This window comes from Rhineura floridana, chromosome 14 (genome assembly GCF_030035675.1).
Source record: "Rhineura floridana isolate rRhiFlo1 chromosome 14, rRhiFlo1.hap2, whole genome shotgun sequence".
NCBI classification, from domain to species: Eukaryota; Metazoa; Chordata; class Lepidosauria; order Squamata; family Rhineuridae; genus Rhineura; species Rhineura floridana.
The window spans coordinates 5,974,567-5,991,292 of NC_084493.1; the positions used below are offsets into that span (position 1 = coordinate 5,974,567).

Genomic DNA, 16,726 nt, shown 5'->3' on the forward strand with positions numbered 1-16,726 from the left:
AAAGGTTTTTAAAAACTCGCAGCTTGGGGGGGACGGTACCACTAACTTACACATACTCTGAAGCCTCCGTAGCTTCCTAGCACCTAATGAGTGTGAGCCCATTTGTGTTGCAGGGACGCCTTTGTGCTTATTTAACGAGTCAATTAACGAAAGATAACCTTCCATTGTGCAATCATCAATAAATCAATTGTGTTAATACTATCTTGAAATGTTCGCTATTATTTACCTGAATATTGTTGACTCTAGCCACTTAAGAGAGGCAGAGTCCTCCGCCGCCGTCGTTGAGAGTAAATGGATTTTGGAGTAGCAGCTAATAAATATCAGTTGCTTTTTCGACAAAGTTTAGGTTGGTTAGAACTTAGTTACTTTTAAAAGAAGAGAGGAAAAGGTGCACTTCTGTGCATGTATTACCGAGATCTTCTTCTGATGTGGCATTTTTGGTGGTTCTTCAGCCTCTTAAGGTTTGTATTCACCAGGTACCGAACCTTTGTTGTCGCACGTCCTGCCCTGTGAAACTCCCTACAATAGAGGCTCAGCCAAAATAACCTTTCTCTTCTTTCAGATGTCTTATGAAAACAATATTGCTTGTAGTTTCATTTTTTTCTTTTCTTTTTAACCAATCTGTATTTTTATGGATGTTTTACTGATGTTTTCATTTTTGCTTTGTTGTACTCAGCCTTGACATGTTCTTATGAAAGTGCAGATTGTAAATACGTAAATAAATACACAAATAAATAAATAATTACACAGACACGTTTATATACTGATGTGACAACATACCAGGGCCCTGATGCATGGAAAGGACATTGCAATCAAGTGCTGTTGGAATCAATGGGACAATTTAGTTACATCTCAGGATGGTAGTCCACGGCCACCTTGCTTGGTAGTCTCACGTGGGGCTTTTTTTCTGAGTAAACCCAGTGCAAACCTCCTCAAAATCCAAGACACTGAAGACATGTGGACAATCATATTAAGGTCCCAGACCTTGTGGGAAAGAAAAGTCTCGACAGCAGGAGTGGGGAATCTCAGGTTCAGTGGCCTAAAGTGGATTCTCCCCAGGCAACACCACTTTCCCAGCTGTACCTCTTACTGACCCTGCTTTCCAGCCCCCTGAAGTGATTTTGTCCAGTTGGACTGAGCCCTTGAACTGTGATAATGCTTCTTGCTTGCTTGCTTGGGTGGAGAATAGAGAAGGGTGTGTGCAGGTGTTGTGGACTACAGTCTCATTAGCCCCAGGCAGCATGGTCAATGGTCCAACATGGTGACCTCCTGATGTTGTGAGCTACAATTTTCATCAGCCTCAGCTAGCAGGGCAAATAGCCAGAGATGATGGAAGTTATAGTCCAAAATACCATGCTGGCAACCCCTGCCTTAGAAAATTGTGGATGGTGTGTGTTCATAGGCTCCTTGCAAACAGCACCTTGAAGCACATGGAAGTCATAGGCGTCCACCAAGTATAGCCCACCACAAGTTCATTCATATCCAAATTAGTATATATATAAATGCCGTTAAATGACCCCCTACAAATACATAAGTTACTTGCAAACTTTCCCAGTCTCAGGCTCTATCATTTTGAAGCCAAGTTGACTTTGAGGTAGGAAATCAATTCCTGCTCTTATCCTCCTTTTGCTTCCAAAGTCAGCAGCCTTGACCGTAAATTGAATATTACGCGGCTGTGGAGAGCTTCTTCCTTGTCAGGCCTGTAGTTGCATTCTTCCATTGATGATGATTGGTGGCTTTAAAACTCACATGACTGCTAGATAAAAAATGAGAACTGTCATTGTGCATGGACTGTTGTTGGCTAGATATTCTTCTTTGTATTTTCCTCTGACCTCCATGTGATGTATGGTTTACTTCAGGGTGTTTTCAAAATAGTGAGAGAAACAGACAAGGACTTTTAAAGAAAAAAATTGAGAGAGGGAGAGAGACCTCTAATTGGATATCTCTCTCAGACTCTCCACTGACCCTGTGAGGATGGACTTTAATGGATGAATTCATCATGCAAGATGGTACAAGTCAGGGCCAAATTTTCCCCTTCCATGGAGACTGAAGCAGCTTTCATTCCCAGAAGTTCTCCTAAAGTATATTTTCTCTCAATTATCATGGTTTCGGTAGTGTTAGGAGTAGGTGTGGGGGATTCAATTCACATTTAAAAGTGAACCTGCCTAAATTCGCACTTCCCGAAACAAAGTGTGAATTGAAACACAGCCATCCTTTAAAATTCACACCTCTCCCAATTTTGCCATGCAGTTCTCAGACCACATAATGTGTACAAGAAAAGCATACGCTAAAGTATAAAGTGTCCATAAAAATGCATATACAGGTGAAACATTACATTATGGTAGGGAAATTTGCTCTAAGGAAATTTGTGTATTAGGCAAAATTGCATACAAACATGCAGTTAGGAGAAATAGGAGAAATTCACTGAAGGATTTTTCAGAACAAATTTCTTTTAAAAAAAGAAAAAAAATCACAAATTGATGCAGAAACATGGACAACTGAATTTAAGATTAGAAAAAAGAGAGATAGGGACATGCTGAAATTGACTGATTTGCCCATCCCATAGGACCCCTCATGCCTTGGCCGCTATTAGTCATTCTGATGGACAGTGGAGGGAATTACAGACTCTCTTTTTCTTTTTCTTTTTGAAAGTCACTCATGCCCCCCCCGACCTCCTGGAATGGTCCCAGGGGAGGGAAGATGGTGGCCAGGCCACTGAGAGGGGAGCTGTGTTGTGCACAATCATTTTCTTAAAAAGACAGAAAGAAAATATTGCTAAAGGTAAGCCCCCACCATGCTTGCAAACTTCACTATGCAGCCAACACACACACCACCCCTGAACTCATCCCCTATTTAGAGCTCAAGTTCTTGACAATGAACATAATCAGAATGTAAGTAATATTTGTCTCAACCCTAGCGGGATGTGGGGGCATTGCATTAGCAGGTGTTGCCCTCTGTTCATTGCATTCAGGTTTTAGCATCACTTGGGTAGCTATCAAATGTAAGACAGCAGCAGAGAGCCCACTACCAATCCTTGGAGCTCCCTTGGGGCTGCCTCACTTGCTGTTTGCATGCCCTTTCTGTTCATGTGAGCAGCACAAGACTAAGAAGGAGAAACAACCCTCCTTTGTTGCGCCCTCTCCCTCTGGCCAATGGTTCATAATAGGAGTATAGGGAGAAATAAGAGGAAGGGCCACAGCTGAGCGGTAGAGCATCAGCTTTGCACACAGAAGATCCCAGATTCAATCCCTAGTATCTCCAGGTATGCTTGTGAATGTTCCCCAGCCCTACCTAGAGATGCCAGGGATTGAAGTGGGGACCTTCTGCAGGCAAAGCAGTTGCTCTGCCACTGAGCTATGGCCCTTTCCCTCAAACCTGGAGGCAGTCCTGTCTGAGACATTACAACGAACACATGAAGTCTGTAAATGCACAAAGATCATCTGAAAGGGGTTCTCATTTCATCAGTGTTTACATTAGCAATGTTTTTTGAAAGGCCTCCTCTAAAGACAATGATTCAGCAAGGAATATTAGTCATCCCTATAAGGTTTGACGACTAGGGATGATAACGGATCTTATTTAGTCTGCACTTTAATGCAAAGCAGCCTGATTCACACTTCCTGTGAAATGGAGCACAAGTCATTCTTCAGTTTTTCACTTTTCTGAATTTTGCAGCACAATGAAAAACGTAAGAAGAGTGATGCATGACTCATCATACGGCAGTTTCCTGTGTCCTAAATCAACCTTCCCTGTGGGATTTGCTGTGGTCCATAAGAACTTAAGAAGAGCCTGGCTCCTGGATGAGGCCAAAGGGAGACCATCTAGTCCAGCATCCTGATCTCACAGCAGCCAGTCAGATGCCTCTTATGGGAAGCCCCAAGACAGCACCTGAGCTCAAGAGCCTTCAAGAAAGCATTTTTTCCTCAAAGAAGAGCGCATCTAAAAATGTCTACTCTAGGATAAAATAGGTCGAATAATCCATATTTTGTGAAGAAAAAAATTCAAAATAATGGAAACTACTCTCTGTGTCTGGGTGTTTGTTTTTTAAAAAATGCTGTTAGATGCAGAAAGAGGATGGAACAGACTGGTGAATGTACTCATGCATATGTGACACAAACTGGAAAATAGGTTCATCCATCTCTACCATATACTACCTCCTAAATAATACTCTGGATTGTTTAACATTATTGATGTATTTATGTCAGAATTTCTGTGCTTGCCCTTCCTCCGGATTTGAACAATGGCTTAGAACACGGCATACAATAGAAGCAGTGATATAAAATGTAAAATAAAACCATACATCATCAACACTAACCTGTGATGGGAAACAACAGCAGGACAGGGATATTGTTCCTTGTGCCCTATCATCCTGGAGGCACCTGATTGGCTGCTGAGAGAAACAAAGGGTTGTAGTCAACTAAGTCCTACTCAGAGTAGACCCATTGAAATTATTTTAATTGCCTTTATATCCCACCTTCCCTCTAAGGAGCTCAAGGTGGCGTACGTGATTCTCCTCCCTCTCCATTTTATCTTCACAACAACCCTGTGAGGTAGGTTAGGCTGAGAGACAGTGACTGGCCCAAGGTCACCCAGCAAGCTTTATGGCTGAATGGGGATTTGAAGCCTGGTCTCCCAGGTCCTAGTCCAGCACTCTAACCACTAATGAATTATTCCAGAAATTAATGAGCCTATGTTAGTCATGTCTATTAACTTCAGTGAGTCTGCTCTGAATAGGACTAGCATTGAATACAGAATGCTGGACTAGATGGTGAGATCCAGCAGGGCTCTTCTTTATTTTATTTAACAAAATTTATTTACCGCTTGTTAGAAAAACACCCTTTAAGCAGTTTCCAAGAAACATGAAAATCATCAATGAAAATGGTTAGAACAAGGAATTAAAAACCTATTAAAAACCTATTAAAATTGCAGTAAACTAAAAAGAGATTAAAACGCATGTCAACATCTGTGTGTCTGGATAGGTTTGCTTAAACAGATATGTTTTAAGCAGGCACCAAAAGGAATACAGAGAAGGTGCCTCCTGCATGTCACTCGGCAGGGAGTTCCAAAGAATGATTTCTTTCATGTGCTGAATGAGCATTGTGTGGCACCTGTAACCATGCCAGTTCTGGAGATCAAAGCAGTCGAGTGGGGTAAGACAGTCCCACGAGTTCTTATGTTCTCATCAGAAGTATCAAGTTGTGCCATATAAATAGAGGATAGTTGGGCCTCAATCCTGAAGTCTGTCACATTAAATCCCATTCACGGTCCCGGAATAGGTGGTTAGCCTAGTTTCAAAGTGAATGGGAAATGAATTGAGAGGACTACCAGCATAAGCGGAGTGAGTGGTGTAGTGGAAAACAGAACATGAATTCTAACACCTTAGGGGGCAGTCATTCCAGAAAGTTTGTAAATCCATATTAACCTATGCTAGCCTCCCTCTTCCAGGTCGTTCTACTGAAACTCCGACAGACATGCTGCTGAGCACATTTTTTCTAATCTTTCATAGAGCTTTGCCTTGAGGTCAGAGCAACAGCCGTAGCTTTTGCCAGCTTTTCTCATGTTTCATTGCAGCGTTATTTAAACACAGGTCTCCACATTTAATTTGACAATCTTTATGTAGTGGCTGGCATGGTAATTCCACCTATTTGTCTTTTCCAGGACACCAGTAGATCTAACTAAGTCAGAATGTCCCTCTTCGAGTTCGAGATTTCTATTTATTGCTTAGCTCACTGAGAAAGACAAGTTGAGTTATCATTCAGTACGTGGAACCCGAAAGGCATTTATATGCTTGAAGTACTGTATAACTGTCCTGTATAGCAATGCCATGTATCAGAAAATATGCTACTGCACAGACAAATCCCTCTGTGGGAATATCAAGCCCCAATTGTCTCTGCCATGGAGAGCAGAGCTAGAAAACTAACTCCCCCCCATCCCTGTTGTAAGCCCCCGCACCAGAGGAATGGCTTCCAGCTTCTCATAGGCATCTGGTTGACTACTGTGAGAACACGATGCTGGATGAAACAGGCTACTGTCCTGATCCAGCAGGTTCTTGTTATGTTAGATAGCTTCCTGCTATGTGCTGCTGATATTTGGGATGGCCACTTCAACAGGTTGGGTTCCAGGCATTCTCCCGAGTTTGCAGTTAAAACAACTCATCATAGCGAACTTGGAACAAATGAGATCATCTAAGAGGGCATTTAGGATATCATAAGAACATAAGAAAAGCCCTGCTGGATCAGGCCAATGACCCTTCTAGTCCAGCATCTGGTCTCATAGTGGCCATACAGATGACTATGGGAAGCCCACAATCAGTGCCTGAGTGCAACAGCACTTTACCCACTTGTGACTCCCAGCAAATGGTATTCAGAGGCTATCTGCCTCCAGCAGTGGCTACTGATAGCCATAACCTCCACGTATTTGTCTAATCCTCTTTCAAAGCCATCCAAGTTGGCCGTCATCACTGTCTCCTACGGGAGGGGATTCCATTGTTTAGCTATGCGCCTTTTGAAGAAGTACTTTCTTTTGTCTACCCCAAATCTTGCAACATTGAGTTTAATGAGATGGCCCTGAGTTTTCATATTATGAGAGACAGAGAAAAATTAGAAGGCCAGAAGGCAAATAAAAATGTATCACTTTTGCATTAATACAGTTGAGAAACAATCTCATAGTAGGAAACGTTACTATGTGGTAAGATAGTTGTCTACATTCATCCACTTTTACCATTAAATAACAAATCATTTCCAGAGATGACTGAAGTCAGCATTTCCAAACATCGACAGCAGCGGTGCCTAGTATTTAGCCAGGAGAAGCATGGAACCAAGAGGCACAAGAGGCATTCGGGTTAATGGAGAATGACTGACTAATGTGAGATAAATCCCCCGGACTTGTGGAAATGCGTAACGCTGACATTTTGAGAAAATGTGTTCCATTCCAAGGACTGGGTCACAGTCGTCTGGGTATTTTGGAAAGGCAAAAAGAGAGGAAGGAGTTTAGAGACAGGTTACTCCAAGTGGATGCCCCCACTTTTAACTATCTGGCTGCTTTTGTCTCTCTCTCCCCCCCCCCAGTCTAAGTTTTAATCCTTTGCAAGCAAATGGCACTTTATCTGGGCTTTCTCTTTTCAAGATGGAAATCTTGTAGGGGCTGATTAGACAGTCAGAATGTGCAGTGAGCATTTTAACTATTTAAAAAATGTTTGACATTTATAGGCCAAGAGCCTGGCACTCCATTGCAAAGGTCATCATTGTGTAAACAGATATTAATGGTTAGCTGGGTAATGGGTACATAAACAGGTCACATTAATAATTAACACAAGCGGGAAGCTGGCAGTTTGGACGAAGCGTGAGGAAATAATGATAGACGCCCTTTCTGGAAAGGGCAAGGACTACTATTAAACAGGCATCTCAGGAATCAACCTACGGTGGGGTGGTTTCAAGGGAGCAATTTCTCACCCTTTCCCTGTCTTGCCAATAGAAATGTGAGAAGCCACACGTAAATGATCCTTGAATCATGAAGAAAATGAGATCCACACGTCTTGCGCTGATGCCCAGCATAGACCCTTGCTATCATCTTGTTGGCCATATTGAAGGTGAAAGATTGAAAGAAAATATGTTGCCACTGGAGTAGGATGTGTTTTCAAAAAGGATGGTCCCTGCAGCTGCAATACTATACCTACTTCCAAAGGAGTACGTTCCAGTGGACACTGTGGGGCTTACTTCTGAGTAGGGATGGGGGAAGAAATTTGATTCAGTTCACAGTTAAAACCAAATCTATCAGATGCGCACTTTCCGCAACAATATGAGCAATGAAATACAGTCATACTTCAAAATTAAAAAGTTGTCTGAATTTTGTGACACAGTTCTCCAACCAACCGATGTTTATAAAAATTCATGTATTAAGGGAACGTGTGCATAAAAATGAATATATTTATCAAAATAACATAAAAATGCATTATATTAGGAGAAATTGCTTGCAAAAATGTGTACATTAGTCAAAACTGTACAAAAGTGTGTTTATTAGGAGAAACCCACACTAAAATGCTGAAGAATTTCCATGAGGATTTTTTAATGCAAATTGCTGCAGAAATGTGGAGAACTGAATTTAAGATTGGAAAATTGAAAAACTGAGAGAAATGAAACTGATAGATCTTACTTCTGAGTCAACATGTGTAGGATTGCACCAGTAGTGTGCAAAAATGTGAGCAAACTGGGGTTAAGATAAGGTTTGCAATTGCTAAATGCTTATATGCAGAAATAAGTGTATTAGTCAGGCCTTGAACCCACAAAAGATCTTGAACTGGTGGTGACCTGAGGGGTGTCAGGTAAAGATTCAACCTGCGCATGCATGCCGCTTTCAGAGCTTGGAAAAGTTACTTTTTTGAACTACAACTCCCATCAGCCCAATCAGTGGTCATGCTGGCTGGGGCTGATGGGAGTTGTAGTTCAAAAAAGTAACTTTTCCAAGCTCTGCGCTTAACTCTGGCAAAAGGAACACAGCTCAGGGTGACCAGCCAAGGAAGGGTTGTGACTCAAAGGTACAGCCCATGCCTTGTGTGCAAAATCACCCCAGTTCAACCCCTGGCATTTTCAGGTAGGCCTGGGAAAGACTCCTCTCTGCAACCCTGGAGAATTGCTGCTGTCAGTCATTGTAGACCAGGGATAAGGAACCTCTGGCCCTCCATATGTTTTTGAACTACAGCTCCTATCATCCCTGACCATTGTCCATGCTGGCTGTAGGTGATGGAGTTCAATGACTTTTGGAGGACCACAGGATTCCCCACCCCTGATGCAGATGGACCAATGATCTGACTTTGCGTATGACAACTTCATGTATTCTTAAGGAAGCTTTCTTGCGTCCAGTGAGTCAGGTGATACCTGATAAAAAGCTTCTGGGTTTGGGTTTGCTAGTGTGAGAAGCTAGGAGACCCTGATCTTACTGTCTTCAGCCCTTAGCTGCACAGGGTTGGATCTAATTTCCATGATCCTGATTGCCACGATCCTATAGTTGCACCCTGGAAGATCAGAAAATGATGTCGAGCGCAATCCCCAACATGCTGAGAATTTCAGGTTTTATTTTAAAAACAAGTTTCTATCCCATGAGACTGTTGTTGACCAGCTTGAAAGGGTATTTGTGTGCAATGCCTGATTAAATTTTTGAAGCCTGATCTGTGAAATAGGATTCTTGGTAGAGATGGGACAGGGCTTGTGCCCTGTATAACCCCATGTCCTTCCCCATGCTTGAAGGAACCAGGAGGGATAATAATCCCATATATATGAACCTGAATAATGTTTATAGGTAACAAAATCCAGGTGTTTCCCTGATGCAGAATTTTGACCCCTTTTAAAGTGCAGAATATGCACTGCTTATATTGAGTACGTAACACACTGAGTTCCAAGATACATAGGAAGGAAAGGAAATTTCAGCAGAGATACACAAATGAATGGGCATATAAAATGCCCAGTAAATCCAAAAGCTAAACATGCAAAAAGACATTTTTGCAAACCCCTTTAAAAGCTTTTCCCCCTTCTCCCCTCCCTGCTTCTCAGATAGGTCTGCTATTACAGGGTCCTTAATGCACAAGGATAGTGTTCTTGAATAAATCTTTAAGTAATTCAAAAACAAGGCTCTTCAGTAAATAGTTGAAATTAAAGAGGGAGTCAGAGTCATCTGGTTTCCATTAGGATGATAAAATAGTTCACTTGAAACCTTTTACAAGACGCTTTGTTACTGGGAGGTGTCTGCACGTCTCACTCCATCACTAGCTGGTTGACACAACATAAAAAGTCTTCAAAAGGCAGGCTCTGCCTCTTAATCAAAAACTAATTGTAATAGATATTGGGGAGTGTTAACACAGTGACCGCTCGGTTGTATGTCTGGTACGTAAGCAGGAGTGAACATTAAACACAACCCTCGTTTGATAGAGCTTATCGGCAACTCAGAGTTAAGTGCTAAGCACTATGGGCTGGTATCGCCAAGCGATTGCTTTGTACCACTTTGGGAGTTAATTGTACCCTCAGACTTCACCTTCCTCACAAAATTTATGGTGTTGTCAGGGAACATGGAAATACATTGGAGATACCATCACGATGCCCAGGAATTCATCAAAACTACAGAGAGTTCAAGACAGGGAAGAAAAGCAAAAAGAGCCTGTGGAATGCACTTTATCCCCTAATGAAGTCTTTTTCAAACTTTCTGCCTTGAAGGAACTCTTTCTACGTCGATGTCTCTGCCCCAGAAAGACCTTGTGCATTGCAGAGGGTCCTGAGACATATTCATGGGTGAACATTCGGCTTACATGGGGCACTGGTCAGGGCTGGTGCTGGGGCTAACGACTGCTTTGGACTAACTGAGGGTACATGCTAGACTACGCCAAACAGCCTCCTAGGAGAAGATTGGTAAATTGCTGAAGCTGTCATTCAGAGAAGGTCCTTTTCTAGGGCCCTGGTAGTGCATCCTTTCCCACCAGGGACAGTTACTGGGGAAGGGGTCTCAGAATCCCCAACAGGCACATCATTTCTGCTGAGAAGAGAGGCTTGTATCATGACCTTGGGGCTGGATTCCCCTTCTTCAGGGGGTGAGATCAAAGAATCAGAAAGGGAGTTGCATCCAGGGCTAGCCCCAGAAGCACATCTGCAAGATGCGCCCATGATGCCAGTGCTGTTTTGTCCCAAGATGTTGCATTGCCCTCCTCTAATCCAGCAGATTCCATTGCAGGAGCCCCAGTACATCCAGAATCTGTCCTCCCCCAACTCCATCAGAGTAAAAGATGCTGGAGTGGGCGGAGCCTCTTTAACTGAAGGTGGAGCTTGCAATTGGAACCAAGCTATAGAAGGTTCAGTATAAGATTCCCTGTGGCTGAAGTAACATCAGAGCTCTGTGCTCTTGTAGAGATCAGCCTGACTTCCACGTGATGCCGATGCCTCCATTCTGCATGTTTCTATGGTCATATATTTGTATGGCAATTTATTACTTTTCGAAGTACTTTTTTCCATGTAGATTTCACAAACTGCTCTGAAGATGGGGTGGGAAGGTAGCCAGTGGAGGCTAGGGGCTCCGATGTCAGTGGGGCAGTGAATCCGTTCCGGGGTTTTGTCTGAACTCTCAAGGAGCTGTCCAAGATGGTTTCAGTTTGGACTAAAACCCGTAGCGGATTCACTGCCCCACTGGCATCGGAGCCACCAGCCTCCACTGGAGGTAGCTTTGTGACTGGCATAAGGGCCATCCAATTGTTACTATCCCTTTTGAACCAAACTTGAAGAAGATGCTTCCCCTGCATTCGGTCTGGAGGGGAAGGTTGTACATCTGCCAAAAAAGCACTGAGCATGCTTCCATGGTAAGCATAGGGCTAAATGTTTCACATGATCCCTTCACCAACAACCAAATAAATAAATACATAAAGTTCAAGGAAAGGTCACTGTGCACAAGAGGGGCTGGAATGGCCCATCAAAAGCAAAATGATTCCAAATATGGTTTCCTTATCTTTATAATTAACATTCTGGGATTCTGCAAGAACTGCTTGTGGACACGCTGGGGTGGCATCACAGAGGTGTTAGGACTCATGGGAACATACCAGGTTGCTGAACATAAAGTGGATAAGTTCTCTGTAACATGTTGGAGGAAGAGGAATATCAAAACATTGAAGGAAGCCCATCAGAACTGCTTGGGCTGAGAAGACACAGAGATGAGAGGGGGTTGCAAAACAGTGTGAAGGCTGCTGTCAATCAGACTGCTGTCCCGTGATAAATATCCCACCAACAGGAAGTCTTGGACCAATATCTGTCCTGCAACATCTTAAAAGCTTCCTTTTGCTAAAAAATCTGCACTGATTTCCTTAAAAACAAAGATTTCATTTTCAAAAAAATAAACAGCTGTGGGGCACATGTTAGGCGGTCTCTCTCCCTGCTTACAGGAAAAACCCAGCTGAAGTTGTTGCCGGGTTTTTAGGATGCGCAGCCAGCCAAGAAGATTGCAGAGTTCATACTCCCAGAGCACTGATTTTGGAATGAAAGAAAGAGCATTCACAAACACTTCTTGGCCATCTCAAATGGAAGCAAAGTGCAACAGAAATTCTGCACCCCATGCATGAGAATTTTGCTGAAATATTATCTCTTTGATCATTTCTGAATTCTCCCTTTCTTTTCTCATTAATTGATGGAGAATAGCGGGGGGGGGGAGAAGAAATTTGTGGCACACCATTAGCCAGAACCAGCATGGGTGAGTATGAGAAAGCCCTACCCTGCAGAACACCTGACATGCCCATATTCTTCAAGCTGCATCCTCTAACTCACGGGTGCTGTTGCATACATTTCTAACCTCCTCTGGTTTAACATGCATAGAGGCAAAAGCTGAAATTAAGCTTGCATTCAAAATTGGGCAGAATATTATTTTTTAAAAAATAAAAACCTTTATTTTTTTGGAAGAAAACCTAAGTGAAACAAAAACCACATGTGGCCCAGCACAAAAATGCATCCTCTATACCATCAGAAAGAAGAATTAAAACAATCCACCTGTGCCAGCCCAATATGTCTCCACCTTCTCCGACCCCTTCCAGATCACACCTTCCAACTTCAAAAAAAAAAAAACCCTCCCTCCAGGCCTCAAGCTGCAGTCCCAGGACACCACTCAGGCAGTCAACTAGGCTCACCTCTGTACTGCTGGAGGAGCATGGTTTTGTTCCAGATAGTGCAAGAAATCTGTGCCATATTTCACAGAATTTCCCCGGGTCTTCTTTGAGTCTCAGAACCCTAAGGTGACAGCTCAGCCTTTCAGCCAATGCTATAGCCCATACCTTGCAATTTCACTGATCCAGATCCAGCCTCTCAAGCATGCAATGGACAGACATATTGCTTAACAGCTCCTTAGCTTTGATACCCAAAATATGACCCTTGAACACTGAATATTATTTTTAATGCAAAAAGTATCACATGTTGCTTGATCTGGAGGACTACTTTGAAAACCGTGAAACTTCCTACTGCAGTTAAAGACTGCTATAGCCACAGGTCTAGAGAATGTTGGCAGCAAAGTACCAATGCTTCTAGCAAGTACAGAAGATGTCAGCTTGCATTCTGTATTCCAAGAGAATCCCGGATGTTGATCAGAGGTTAAAGTGAGGCAGCACAAGTAAGGAGCTCGTAGTGAGATCAGAGTCTTTTATATGTGTATGCTATGTATGTATATTTTTCATTTGTTAACTTTAAATCCTGCCCTTCTATGTGAGAGAGATGGCCAACAATAAGAACATAAGAACATAAGAAGAGCCTGCTGGATCAGGCCAGTGGCCCATCTAGTCCAGCATCCTGTTCTCACAGTGGCCAACCAGGTGCCTGGGGGAAGCCCGCAAGCAGGACCCGAGTGCAAGAACACTCTCCCCTCCTGAGGCTTCCGGCAACTGGTTTTCAGAAGCATGCTGCCTCTGACTAGGGTGGCAGAGCACAGCCATCATGGCTAGTAGCCATTGATAGTCCTGTCCTCCATGAATTGGTCTAATCTTCTTTTAAAGCCGTCCAAGCTGGTGGCCATTACTGCATCTTGTGGGAGCAAATTCCATAGTTTAACTATGCGCTGAGTAAAGAAGTACTTCCTTTTATCTGTCCTGAATCTTCCAACATTCAGCTTCTTTGAATGTCCACGAGTTCTAGTATTATGAGAGAGGGAGAAGAACTTTTCTCTATCCACTTTCTCAATGCCATGCATAATTTGATACACTTCTATCATGTCTCCTCTGACGCGCCTTTTCTCTAAACTAAAAAGCCCCAAATGCTGCAACCTTTCCTCGTAAGGGAGTCGCTCCATCCCCTTGATCATTCTGGTTGCCCTCTTCTGAACCTTTTCCAACTCTATAATATCCTTTTTAAGATGAGGCGACCAGAACTGTACACAGTATTCCAAATGCGGCCGCACCATAGATTTATACAACGGCATTATGATATCGGCTGTTTTATTTTCAATACCTTTCCTAATTATGGCTAGCATGGAATTTGCCTTTTTCACAGCTGCCGCACACTGGGTCGACATTTTCATCGTGCTGTCCACTACAACCCCGAGGTCTCTCTCCTGGTCGGTCACCGCCAGTTCAGACCCCATGAGCATATATGTGAAATTCAGATTTTTTTGCTCCAATATGCATAATTTTACACTTGTTTATATTGAATTGCATTTGCCATTTTTCTGCCCATTCACTCAGTTTGGAGAGATCTTTTTGGAGCTCTTCGCAATCCCTTTTTGTTTTAACAACCCTGAACAATTTAGTGTCGTCAGCAAACTTGGCCACTTCACTGCTCACTCCTAATTCTAGGTCATTAATGAACAAGTTGAAAAGTACAGGTCCCAATACCGATCCTTGAGGGACTCCACTTTCTACAGCCCTCCATTGGGAGAACTGTCCGTTTATTCCTACTCTCTGCTTTCTGCTTCAATAATAAAATATATAATGAAAAAATAACCAATTAATATCCAATTAATATCCCAGTAAACATAAAAAACACTAACACAGAAAAAAATATATAAATTAGTTAGAAGCAGATAAAAAGTCAGTCCATGACAGCCCATTACAAACAATTGAAGATTAAAATACAGATCAGTGGAGCAAGTCTTTTGGGCCACACTTTAGTTCAGTGGCAGAGCACCTGCTTTGCATGCAAAAGGTCCCAGGTTCAATATCCGGCATCTCCAGTAGGGCTGGGAATGTCCCCTGTCTGAAACTCTGTAGAGCTGCCAGTCAGTGTAAACTATATTGAGCTAGATAGATTAATGGGTCTGACTCAGTATAACACAACTGCCTATGTTCCTATACCACAGGTGAGGGGAACCTTTGACCCTCCAGATGTTGTTGAACTACAACTCCCATTATCCTTGCTCATTGACCATGCTTGCTAAGGCTGATGGGAGTTGCAGTTGAGAAACATCTGGAGAGCCATAGGTCTTCAGAGAAGACTGAAGGGAGATATGATCACACTCTTCAAGCACTTGAAAGGTTGCCACAAGGAGGAGGGCCAGGATCTCTTCTCGATCGTCCCAAAGTGCAGGACTCGGAATAATGGGCTCAAGTTGCAGGAAGCCAGATTTCAGCTGGAAAATCAGGAAAAACGTCCTAACTGTTAGAGCAGCACAACAATGGCACCAACAACCTAGAGAGGTGGCAGGCTCTCCAACACTGGAGGCATTCAAGAGGCAACTAGACAGCAGCCTGTCAGAAATGCTTTAAATTAATTCCTGCACTGAGCAGGAGGTTAGAATTGAAGGCCTTATAGACCCCTTCCAACTCTATGATTCTGTGATACTCACTTCTGCTACATTAATTCATCCCAATGGGTCAAATTCCTGCTTAAATAAAAATATTTTTATCTGCCAGAAGAAGATTCAAGATCCAGGATTCTAAATCATGTGGGGAGCCTCCTACACCAGGGTGGGGGGATCTCTGGGCCCTACAGTCCCTGTTTGTCTGCATTGCCTGTTTGCTTGATTTAACATGTGAAAAGGCTGAAGGCCTTTTGTAGTTGCATGCCCTACCCATGATTGTAAATAGGAGAAAGGGTGCACTTATGTTTCAGCCCCAACCATATTCTTTCTGTTGGCCCTGCCCAAAAGCAACAAACTATAATGATTTGCATCACTTACAGATCTGATCCACAGTCAAACCATCCTTTGTTCTCCTTATCTAAACAGACTGTTAAGAACATAAGGACTTAGGGAGAGCCCTGCTGGATCAGACCATCTAATCCAGCATCCTGTTCTCACAGTGGCCTACCAGATGCCCATGGAAAGCCTGAAAGCAGGTTGCACTGAGGTCCTGCCCTCTTCACATTTGTGATTCCCAGCAACTGCCTTCCAGAGACATACTACCTCTAACAGTTGAAGTAAAACATAGCTATGGCTGGTAGCTTTTGGTAGCCTTAAAAAAGGTAAAGGTGTCCCTGCACTTGTAGTGCGAGTCATTTCCGACTCTTAGGGTGACATCTTGCGACGTTTACTAGGCAGACCATATATATGGGGTGGGATTGCCAGTTCCGTCCCTGGCCTTTCTTTACCCCCCAGCATATGCCGGGTACTCATTTTACCGACCACGGATGGATGGAAGGCTGAGTGGACCTCAACCCCTTTCACCGGAGATTCGACTTCCTCCTTTCATTGGAATCGAACTCCCGCCGTGAGCAGAGCTTTCGGCTGTGTTACCGCCACTTACCACTCTGCGCCACGGAGGATCTTATTGATAGCCTTACCCTCCATGAATCTGTGAAATCCTCATTTGAAACCATCCAAGCTGGTGGCCATCACTGCTCCTTGTGGGATGAACTCCACAGTTTGACTGTGCACTGTGTGAAGAAGCCCTTCCTTTTTGTCTGCCCCGAATCTTCTTGATATTCCTCCCAAATGTGGCAGTACAACTTCCAGTCAGCTGTTACCTCCTAGCCTGGTTTTGCTCCTATTTCAAGCAATATAATTAAAAAAGGATTCGTTGTAATGGAGACACATTCCCCGCCCCATTTTCTCTGGACTGCTGCTACTATCAAAGGTTAGCTAGTCTGTAAATACCAGATTACTATCTGTAAAGGGGTATGTGTTGTGTGTGTGGGGGGGGGAGCTCTTCTACAAAAGAACATTCAGAAGGGGAGAAAAAACTCAGTCTTTTTCTTGCTGAAGAATAAGCTGTATTTGTTTTTTTAAAAAAACGTAATTATCTTTAATGTTCAGAGAAAGGCTGCGAGAGCGATGAGTTGAGATGGACCGCAAG

General features: G+C 43.1%; 1 long non-coding RNA gene across 2 annotated transcripts; it reads right to left on the bottom strand.

The window, feature by feature from the left end:
• Positions 1 to 819: 819 nt before the first annotated feature.
• On the bottom strand, positions 820 to 16,415 carry LOC133369925 (uncharacterized). 2 transcript variants are annotated; one of them, XR_009759027.1, is made up of 3 exons: positions 16,215 to 16,415; positions 4,313 to 4,384; positions 820 to 1,756 (listed from the first exon to the last, which is right to left on the bottom strand). It is a non-coding gene; the product is annotated as an uncharacterized LOC133369925 (long non-coding RNA). The 2 variants fall into 2 exon arrangements; XR_009759026.1 differs by having other exon boundaries at positions 4,313 to 4,387.
• Positions 16,416 to 16,726: the final 311 nt, after the last annotated feature.